This window comes from Triticum dicoccoides, chromosome 5A, assembly GCF_002162155.2.
Source record: "Triticum dicoccoides isolate Atlit2015 ecotype Zavitan chromosome 5A, WEW_v2.0, whole genome shotgun sequence".
In the NCBI taxonomy this organism is placed as follows: Eukaryota; Viridiplantae; Streptophyta; class Magnoliopsida; order Poales; family Poaceae; genus Triticum; species Triticum dicoccoides.
This window is the reverse complement of record NC_041388.1, coordinates 419,450,410-419,460,708: the sequence shown is the minus strand read 5'-3', so window position 1 is coordinate 419,460,708 and position 10,299 is coordinate 419,450,410. Positions and strand designations below refer to the sequence as shown.

Genomic DNA, 10,299 nt, shown 5'->3' with positions numbered 1-10,299 from the left:
GGGGGGGCTTGTTGAAAAACACCCTTCGGTAACTCGTGTGTGAATAACATAGTCATACACACACAAGAGAGTTGATAACTTAGTTAACCCAGGCTTGATAACTATTTGACCGAAAGAAGTTGTCGAAACATACCAACATGAGATCTAGTTTTGAAGATCTCATTGCAATGAATTTTTTATGTGAAAATGATTTTTGTATCGGAGCGACTGTTTGAGTTACAAAACATTTTTTCTTTTTAAGTTTCGGTGAGATCCTCCCTGACATTAGCATTTTCCTTTCCTAGAGCACGAATGTGCTTGTGTGGAGAATGTAGAAGAAATCATTTTTTATGCCCCGGTAAGTTATGTGTAAACAACACGATAACTTATGCTCAACTGGCATGGTAACTTGTGTTGCACATGCGTGGTAATTTTTTATCTGGAAAAAGTCGTTGGAACATACCAACGTGGGATCTAGTTTCGAAGATCTTATCTTTTATGTGATTTTTTTTATCAAAGTGACGGTTTGAGCTATAAAAGATTTTGAAAAGTCGAAATGGGAAGAATTTAGAATGACATCATAGTTTTGTCGTCTAGTGCATATATGCATGTGTACGTGGAAAGAAAAGTTGGAAGACCATCTTTAATTTCATACCTAGTAGTTACTATGAAAACAACTTGGTAACTTATGTGTGCAGTTGTCATAACTTATGTCTCACATGCCTGGTAACTTTTTATCCGAAAAAAAGTCGTCGAAACATATCAACATGTGGTATTGGATCTAGTTTTGAAGGTCTCATCGTGACGAATCTTTTATGTGAAAACAATTTTTCAATGTGAGCGACGGTTTGACCTACAAAACATTTTAAAATTTTAAATTTGATGAAATCTTCGATGACAGCAGCAGTTTTGTCCTATATGCATCTATGCAGCCATTAGGGAAAAGATTGGACTGAATGTGTTTGTTTTTGTATTAACAATGAAATCAACACTCAGTAACAGCAGTCTAAGCTACCATAGATGAATCGTGCGGATCTATCGCTTATAGTCCATACATATGGACGTTAGCCCAGTCCTTTTCTATAATCTCATTGCTAATCTCTTCTATCCAAACAACCACTAAGTGCCAGTCCAAGCACCCAGGCCTTCCTAGCTCGTTCTCCTCTTGCAGCCTGGCCCAGTTGCTGCAGTCTACCAAACACGTCGGGTCTGATGCATCATGCATTTTGTAGATAGACGGGAGAGATATGTGTGAAGTGAGGAGTGAATTTATCACCACCATCACCGACTCTAATTTACAAGGCATAGTAGAGATTTGTTTTAGTGTAGGTATAATAGAGATAGTAGAGATGACGCCCAATCTTAAGTTTGTTGAGTAGAGATAGAGAAGTACTTCCAACGTTTTTTTCCTCTGTGATGAAGTACATCCAAATCCAACTTCATTAACCGCTCAAAGAACAGTCTAGTACTGCCACATATTGACACCTTTCTTGTCGACGGACCGAACTTCTTTGTTCAGTGCATCGTTTGCTAATAGAATAACCAAACGGATCCTAACGAAGGAAACTCGTCAGGCGACGGGGACACTGGTTTTTTCCCGTCCTACGGCCGGCGACCCTGACGACGACGGGGCTCCTGACGCGGTGGCGGCGGCGCCCGGCGCCGTCCGACCACACGATCTGCCCGAACACGTACTCGCCGGGCAAGAAACGCCCCGCCCTGGCCCTGAACGTCACGGCGAACTCCTTCTCCTCCCCGGCCGCGGCGAACTCCAGCCGGCTCGGGCGCACGGTCACGGACACGCCGCGCGGCGCGCGGACCCGCACGTCGTACGCCGCCGGCGCCGCGCCCACGTTCCGCACCCGCCTCGTGACGGTGCGCGGCTCGCCGGAGGCGGACATGTGGGGCACCGTGACGGACGGGTAGTTGAGGTCCTCCGGCCTCCGCGGCGTCGCCGGGCAGGCGCGCGGGCCGCCCATGAACGTGCCGATCACGGTGGAGTTGTAGCCCAGCGCGCAGAGGAAGTGGAGGTAGTCCGTGGCGTTGGTGTCGTAGACGAGGCCCGGGTCGGCGGCGCGGTTGGGCTGCACGTGGCCGGCGCCCTAGGCGAAGGGCGTGGCGCGCAGGAACGACGAGTTGCTCATCGGCCTCCGCGTGTTGTCCTGCACCCTGGCTGCACAAGGCCAAAACGACGACAACTCTTTTTGTCAGCGCGCGGCAGCAGCAAGAGATTGGTCTGAAATGTCACGTTAATTTGTACCGGTGGTCATGATGGCGGACTTGATGGCGGCGGGGCTCCAGTCGGGGTGGAGGGCCTTGAGGAGGCCGGCGATGCCGGCGACGTGCGGGCAGGACATGGAGGTGCCGGACTCGGAGTTGAAGAGGACGCGGCGGCTGTCGAAGGTGAGGCCGGTCGGGCCGGCCAGGCCGGTGAACGCCGCCAGGATGCTCACCCCCGGCGCGGTGATGTCGGGCTGCGACACATATGGTAAGATGCTCAGCATGGTTGTGATGTTACTAGACGATTATTAAGGCACGAGCGAGTTTGTGAGAGAAAAGCCGGACGGACCTTGAGGATCTGGGGAGTGACCGTGTTTGGGCCCTGAGAGGAGAAGGCGGCCATGAACGGCGCCGGCTTCGTCTCCAGCGCGGTGTTTGGCAGGGTAATGTAGCCCGACGCGAACCTGCACGACATTTTTTATGTTCATCAGGGAAAAAAATAGGATTGGCCCATACAGGTCTCGAACCTGTGACCTTCGCGTTATTAGCACGACGCTCTAACCAGCTGAGCTAATAGGCCCTGTTGGTAGTGACGTCGAAACAATTATAACATATCTGAGATCATACCTGGTTGAATTCAAGTAGGCGAGCAGCTCGACTCCGTCAGAGTAGGTGATGTGGGTGGCCGGGAGCACGTGCGCGTCGGCGATCATCTCGTTCCCGGTGGCCTCGTCGTTCGCCAGCACCAGCCCAGCCCCGCCGGCTCGATGCACCGCCTCGCCTTTCTCCACCCGCGCGTTCTTCCCTCGCATGCACACCACGATCTTCCCCCTAACCTTCTTCTTGTCCAGCGACCCCTCGATGCACAATTGCCTGCAATGACAACATAACATGGTTACAGCTTCATCTCTGACAAATCATTGCAAGTAAATTTCAGCAGCAATTCGATCGTGTTTTCTTACGCTTGGGCCACTGTTGCATCTTCTGCCTTGGCTTCTACAGAGCTGATCAGCCGGTAATGCTTGTTGGCAGGCAGGGGCACCGGCGACAGGCTCTGTCCCTGAGCAAAAGATAAAGTGTTACATTACCACGGGAGAGATGGACACATAGCAGACTCGACTGAAGATAACTCGGGCAGAAGCAACATACTTTGATCTGCTTCTTGTTGCCGAGGACCAGGTACGCCGGGAACTCGCGGTCCATGGTGCTGGCCCCGACGGTGACGAGCCACGGCGCGGTGTTCGACACCGTGCCGGCCCCGGGCCCGGAGTTCCCCGCCGAGGAGACCACGGTGACGCCGTTCCTGACGGCGTGGAACGACCCGATGGCGACGCCGTCCCTGAAGTACTCCGTGGGCGCGCCGCCGAGGGAGACGGAGAGGACGTCCACGCCGTCGTGGATGGCGGCGTCGAAGGCGGCGATGATGTCGGCGTCGAAGCACTCGCTGCCGTTGACGGGGCGCCAGCACACCTTGTACGCCGCGACGCGCGCGCCGGGGGCGCCGCCCTTGGCCGTGCCGTTGCCGTAGCCGAACAGGTTGGCGCCCGGCACGAAGCGGCCCGCGGCGGTGGACAGCGTGTGCGTGCCGTGGCCGTCGCTGTCCCGCGTGCTGGCCGGGCTCGGGCTCGCGCCCGCGCCCGCCCGCCCCACCGTCGCCGCGTACCCCTTGTTGAAGTACCGCGCGCCGATCAGCTTCCTGCATGCGGCGCGCGCGCTCATCACAATCACATTCACGATGCACAGCCACAGTTCACGTCAACGCCGTGCATGAGACGCCATGATGAGCCGCTTGAAAGGTTAAGCTAATAATTGTGTACTAACTATCAGCAACACCATGATGTTTCCAGGAGAATCTTGCTTGGAGGAGCAGCAGCCAACGGGTGATTTGAAGGAGGAATTTCCTCGGTGTGATGAGGATGGTCCTAGCGTGCGTGCATGCGGACAAGACGCGCTCTTGGCATGTTTCCCCCCGCGACTGCGTTTCATCAGGCACGCTGCATTATAGGTTGTCGAGCGAGCGGGCAGATGATCGCACATCACATGGTAAGCTCGCGCAGGAGCCATGCATGGACCCCGACGCAGAAAGGGTGGAGAGCGAAGCCAAGCTTGCGCTGTGCGTGGACCAGGGCGCCCTTTTGGAGCTTTTCGGAGGTCTGAACGAAGAGCGTGGTGCCTAGCGGCTTGCTCATCAGCTGCTCGTGGATCGATACGGTACCTGAAGCAGGCCGATCGAGCTGGATGCAAACAGGGGATGCGTAGGGACAAGCACGATGCCCGGGGCAACATGTAATCATGGGAAAGCGCATGGCAGAGAGACGGAGGAAATCTCTCTGGTAGGCCGGGATGCATGCAGTTGAGTCGGGCTCTAATTTTGAAGCTGAATCATGGCTGCAATCTGTGGCGCCACCACACTGACCCTGGCAGCCAACAGCGGAAAGGTGCCATCGATCTGTTGAGGATGCGAGCTCTGCCCCCTGCCTACGCTCGCTCACATGCATGAGTCGCGGCGTGGACTGGTGGACTACTGGTAGGGGCAGATGCTGAGCGGAAAGGAGGGCAGGAGAGGCACGGTTGTGCAGAGGCAAGCATGCTAGTGCGCTAGTACAGTGCAGTGCTAGAGGTTTTTTGTTTTAGTTTATTTTCCATTTCGCACCTTGTTAGCATGGCGGCACACCGGCAATAGTGCAATGCCAATACCATGTGTCTGAAACTTGCACCTTGTTAGCATGAGCATTTACCACTGATGCACTGCCCGTTCGTAGCCTGATTAGGCCAGCACAACTCTACTTCAGTTTAAGCCTATTATTCAGAATCAGAAGAGAGGCACAAGTGTATACTACTAGCCTGGCTCCAAGTCCTAGGGCACGGCATGTCGAGATCGTTGCTTAAAATAACCATAGCCCATAGGCACTTGCCTGAACTTATGGGACAAATCTTAGTTAGGTCAAGACATGTCTCTCGAACCGCAGTCGACCTCTTGTCACTAAAGAAGACAGCCAGTAGGTGGGGTAATAGTTAGTTTACGCTCTACAAAGCCCTGTACATTGCACAGCGACAGTGGTCAAGTCAAGCCCACGTTGGCGAAACGCTAAACAACACGAACCAACCAACGCCCGGACAAAAACCAAACCACGTCGGGATAACGCACGTACTACAGAGCTTGAACCGCCGCGCCCGAGGCGACGCATGGAGGCACGGAGGGCCGTGTGCCCGTGCGGCGTGAGCAGCCGCTAGCTGCAGTGCAGACGGTATACTTACTCTAGAGTGCAAGCAAAGGAGAAACGGAGGGGAGGAGGAGGGAAACGCGCGCACGGACGGACCTGTTGCAGCGGACCTGGGCGTCGTCGGAGGAGGACTGGTCGTGGCAGACGCCCCGCCACCGCGCCGGCACCGGGCCCATGCCGTCGTCGCTGAAGCTGCCGGCCTCCGGCCACACCCCTGCATGCATGAACCGGTGTAAACATAAGTTAGTTTCAGTCACATGCATGCGTGCGTGCGTGCATGCCGGGCGGTGGCCCCGCGCTGCGTGGTATAGTAGCAGGAGTAGCGTGGTCGCCGGAGCCGGGGGCCGTGGATGAGGAGGGATTTGACTCGGCGTCCCGGATTCCCTGTCGACGACGCCGGGCCTGTCGCCCTCGCCCGACCTGTGCAAGCGCGCCAAGCAGCAGCAGCCCCGCGTGGAGGAGTGGACTTGTGATGCTCGCTTTGAACGCTGCCCTGTCCCTCACTCACAGTAACAGACTAGGGCCTCTTTTCTTTTGGTGTGTAGGAATTTTGTAGTAATCTCATAGGATAGAATTTGTATAGGGAAAATTTCTTTAGAACCCTTTGGTTTGTAGGAATAGATTCCTATTCCTGTGAAGGAATTCTTCTTCCTATCCTTCACATTTTATAGGAAAATAAACATTAGCCTAAATTCAATAAAAAAAATTGTATGATGTAAATCAAAGAGTTTCTTCTTTTCTATTCCTATTTATAGGATTTTATATACATGTCATCTCATTTTCTATATCTTTCCTATTCGTATGATTTTTCTATCATATAAACCAAAGGAGGCCTAGGTACTTCATCGGGCGGTTGCAACCCTGTTAGCACCATTTTCACTTGAAGAACGAGATAACATTTTCTCGAGAAAAACAAGATGAAACATTTGCCTCCAAGGAGATCGTAAAAATACCAGTGGCACCAATGAGATTTTCTGACACCTGCACTGCTGGGACCCAAGCGGCCTTTGAACTACGGCCGTGGTAGTTCCGAGTCCCAACGGCTCATAAAAAACCGGCTCAAGGCAAGCGCAGGGCCGTGATAAATCGTTCCTCAGCGGCGAGCCTGCCATCCATCCACCAGGAACACGGGAGGCCAAAAGCCGAAACCGCTGTGCGTCTGGGTCAGATTCTCGATTCCGATTGCAATGCAGTCGCAGGCAGCGGCTGCGCCTGCGCGCTCTGCGTGCACCGCACCGCACACACCCGCTGCACAGAGCGCAGGCACCGGCTGCCTGCCTGGTGCCTATACGCTACACCTACACGGGTCGGGTCGAGCCGTGCCAGAAACTGGACCGCTGTTTTGGTCTGATCCATTTACAGTGTCTACTCTACTCTATACTGCTGAGAGGGATGGCCATTTACTACTGTACTGACGTCAAGAAATGGAGTGAATCTCACCACCGGGTGGCATTTTTCAAGTTCTTGGGCCCAAAATGATCAGCACCGGCTGACTCGGCGAGTAATAATTTGTGAAACACGGCGAAGAGATCATGTACGTACCGGTGTCTAGGTTGCCGATGATGACGCCGTCGCCGTACCTTGCCTTGGCCCAGATGGAGTCGGGCCTCACCCGGCCGTCCTTCTCCATCCCGAGGAACTCCCATGACCGGGTGGTGTGCAGCTTATGCCCTCTGTTGGGGAAAACAGAGACGACGCTCGGGTGCTCTGCACGCGCAGCGTAAACACACGGCTTAATACCAAGAACCCATCGAAAACAGAATCCCACACCCAGCAAAACCCACATGCAAGCTCCGTGTAGATGGAAATATAAATTATCCAGTAGTGCAGGAAGAAGACAAGCGAAGAATAAGACGATGAAGAGTTGAGAACGCACTTGAGATCTGCATTGCGTCTTCCTCCTCCAGCGTGGCGGCGAAGCCATTGATGTACCTGGTGTAGGAGTAGAAGATGGCGTCCTGCGCCTTCTCCTCGCTGCATGGATTGCCTCCAGATGTTAATCTACAAGTTTGCAGTGATCGGCTGGAGGGTGCTTGGATTCGACTCACTTACCTTCCCAGGACGGAGCCCAAGAACTGGTAGTGGGAGTTCTTGGCGCGTTCCTGGTTGGAGGCGAGCGCCGCGCCCTCTCTGCCATGCGAGTGGCATCCGAGGTACACAACATACGACTGCAGCAAATCGGCAAACCTTTACCACCAGCCGGAGTAAAACACGAGGAGAAGCGAACCAAGAAGAAGAGGGCCAAGAGCTAGCAGCCAGCCACCGGCCGCTCCACTCGCCTTTATCTCGGCAGAGGCCGGGCGCTGCAGCAGCGCGAGGCCGCAGACCAGCAGGAGCACCGGAGCAAGAGGAGGAGGAGCACGGGGGCTCCTCTTCTTCACGGAGGAACGCATGCTGCCGCGCATCTCCTTTTCCGACGGTGCACTGAGTACTGGATGATTGTTGTTGTCGAGAGGGGATTGGGGATGGATTCGGGGCCGGGGTCGGTTCTTGGGGCGCTGCGAGGCAATGGGTACTTGGGAAGGAATGTGCCTGGGCACTGTTGGTTTTTTGTAGCGGCGTGGGGGCGAGTTTTGTCCTCTCTCTTCTCTCTGTAACTGAAAGTGTGGGAGCTTTTGTGTGCGCCAAAAGGGCCTTTTGGCCAGGAGCAGCGGCGTGCCTTTCGGTTCAGTTATTATTTCCGCAGCACCCTCCCTCGGCTGTGGTGGCATACGGAAGCCTTTTTGGCAGGTTTTAACTCAAGATATGGCGATGATGAGCGAGTGATGTGCTCGGCTCGTGGCATGGATAGATGCCAACTCTTGAATACTGCATATCCATTTGGAGAGATTTTTGGATGCTGCTGCTATTTATGTTCTGCAGTAACGTTCCACCGGCCACCTATGGGTTGTTGTTGCGTTTGCTCAGAGTTTGTTTGGAAAATGGCGTTTTCTTCATAATATAGAGAGCGCATTTCGGTTCGAGCGTACATCATGTGGTGACACGCAGGGAACCAAAACAGAGGAGAGTAGTTCGTGTATCCCTAGACCTTGGTTCCTGATAATGGGTTCATGCCGACCCTAAATGGTGAAAAAACAGAAAAAGTGACCGCATAGGGTTAATTCCGACTTTTCGTCGTGCACAAATAAGGATGAAAATAATACTCCTACGTGCTGATTAATAAGGAAATAAATGAAACAAATAATATTATTTTTACTATTAACGGGAGTTGGTGGTCTTCATGATGGTTGCGTCTTCACCAATGGATACAAAACAGTAAGGAAATGAATACATAATTGATGTATATCGATAAGTAAAGATATACTAGTAATGTGGTTAATTAATTATATTGATTCTGTAATCTTCATCTCGTTCAAATAAGAAATGAAATAAATATTTCATTGATGGCTCATAATAAATAAGGGAATGACAAAAGAATAATTAATAATACTAATATTTGATATGAGATTTGTTAGTGATTCCTAGTGATCCGTGCCTCTTTTGAGTATGATCAGTAAAGGAGTTTTGTTAATCATGTGTTGCTCTTTTCATCCATGTCTTTGTTTGCAATTATGGAACACCCTAGCTTGAGTCAATCGAGCTCTACTTTTGCTTCGTTGTGAATCTGGGCAGATCATCAACTCGTTTGCGATTTTGCCGATGCTATTGTAGTTGATCCGTGCATGCTATGTCATTGTTCTTGCCATGTATAGCTAGAATTTTGTGCCTTCTTGATGGATGTATGCTTGTCTTACCATGACTTGCACCGTAGTGAGTGCATCGAGCTCATTTGCATGCCTTCGTGAGTTATATTTCAGCATGTCTCAGTTTTCACTAAGTCTGAAAACTGATTATATTTTTGCTATGTTCGTGTGCCCGTTAGTATATTTTGTGAACCCTTTTGGCCTCAGGTCACTTTAGGTCTTTTGTTAATCTTGTTGAGTAGCTCCATGCCATGTTCTTACTTGTCTTAATCAGGTCTTGTATCATGTTGTTTTGCTGCTCCGAAGAGGGCTTCGTGATCTGAAATTTCAGACTAGTGTTGATTTCACTAAGTCTGAAATCTGTTTTGCATTTGCGTTTTTGCCATGCTTGTTTGAACCTCATAATGGATGAATTGGCCGTGGCTCAGTGCTAGTCTTTTGTTAAGCATCTTGTGTGCATCCCTGCCATGTATTTTGTTGTCATGTTTGGTGGCTGTAGCATGTTCATTTCATTGCATTTAGATGCCTACTTGCTGTAAATCGCAGACCGGTGTCATTCTTAAAACGCTTGCCATTTCCAAACCGTAACTCCGATTCCGATGATCTTTATATCGTTTTCAAGCGATTTCATCTCATCTTTTCAGTGGCACCCTTGGAATTCCAAGTTGAGGCCAGGTTCATGCATTTCCTGTCATATCTTGCATTTTGCATCCCGCATCGCATCCCGCATAGCATATCATCATTGCATCGTATCGCTTGATCCTTGCACGTGGTTGATTGTATCCTTGTTGCTTGTTTGTCTTGTTTGGGTAGAGCCGGGAGACGAGTTCGCTATCAAGGAGCCCGTTGAGTTTGCTTGTGAGGATCCAGTCAACTCTGACAACTGTGCAGGCAAGATGATCATACCCTCGAAATCACTACTATCTTTGCTATGCTAGTTTGCTCGCTCTTTGCTATGCCAATGCTACGATGCCTACCATTTGCTTGTCAGCCTCCCAATTGCCATGTCAAACCCCTAACCCACCTTGTCCTAGCAAACCGTTGATTGGCGATGTTACCGCTTTGCTCAACCCCTCTTATAGCGTTGCTAGTTGCAGGTGAAGATTGGAGGCCGTTCCTCATTGGAACATCTTTTATTTATTTGTTGGGATATCATTATATTGCTATGTTATCTTAATGCATCTATATACTTA

The 10,299-nt window shown here is 51.4% G+C and overlaps 1 non-coding gene and 1 pseudogene across 1 annotated transcript; both read right to left on the bottom strand.

Annotated features, from left to right (window-relative positions):
- Positions 1-1,329: 1,329 nt before the first annotated feature.
- Positions 1,330-7,932, bottom strand: LOC119301964 (annotated as a pseudogene).
- TRNAI-AAU lies at positions 2,706-2,779 on the bottom strand. Its single transcript has one exon. It is a non-coding gene; the product is annotated as a tRNA-Ile (tRNA).
- Positions 7,933-10,299: the final 2,367 nt, after the last annotated feature.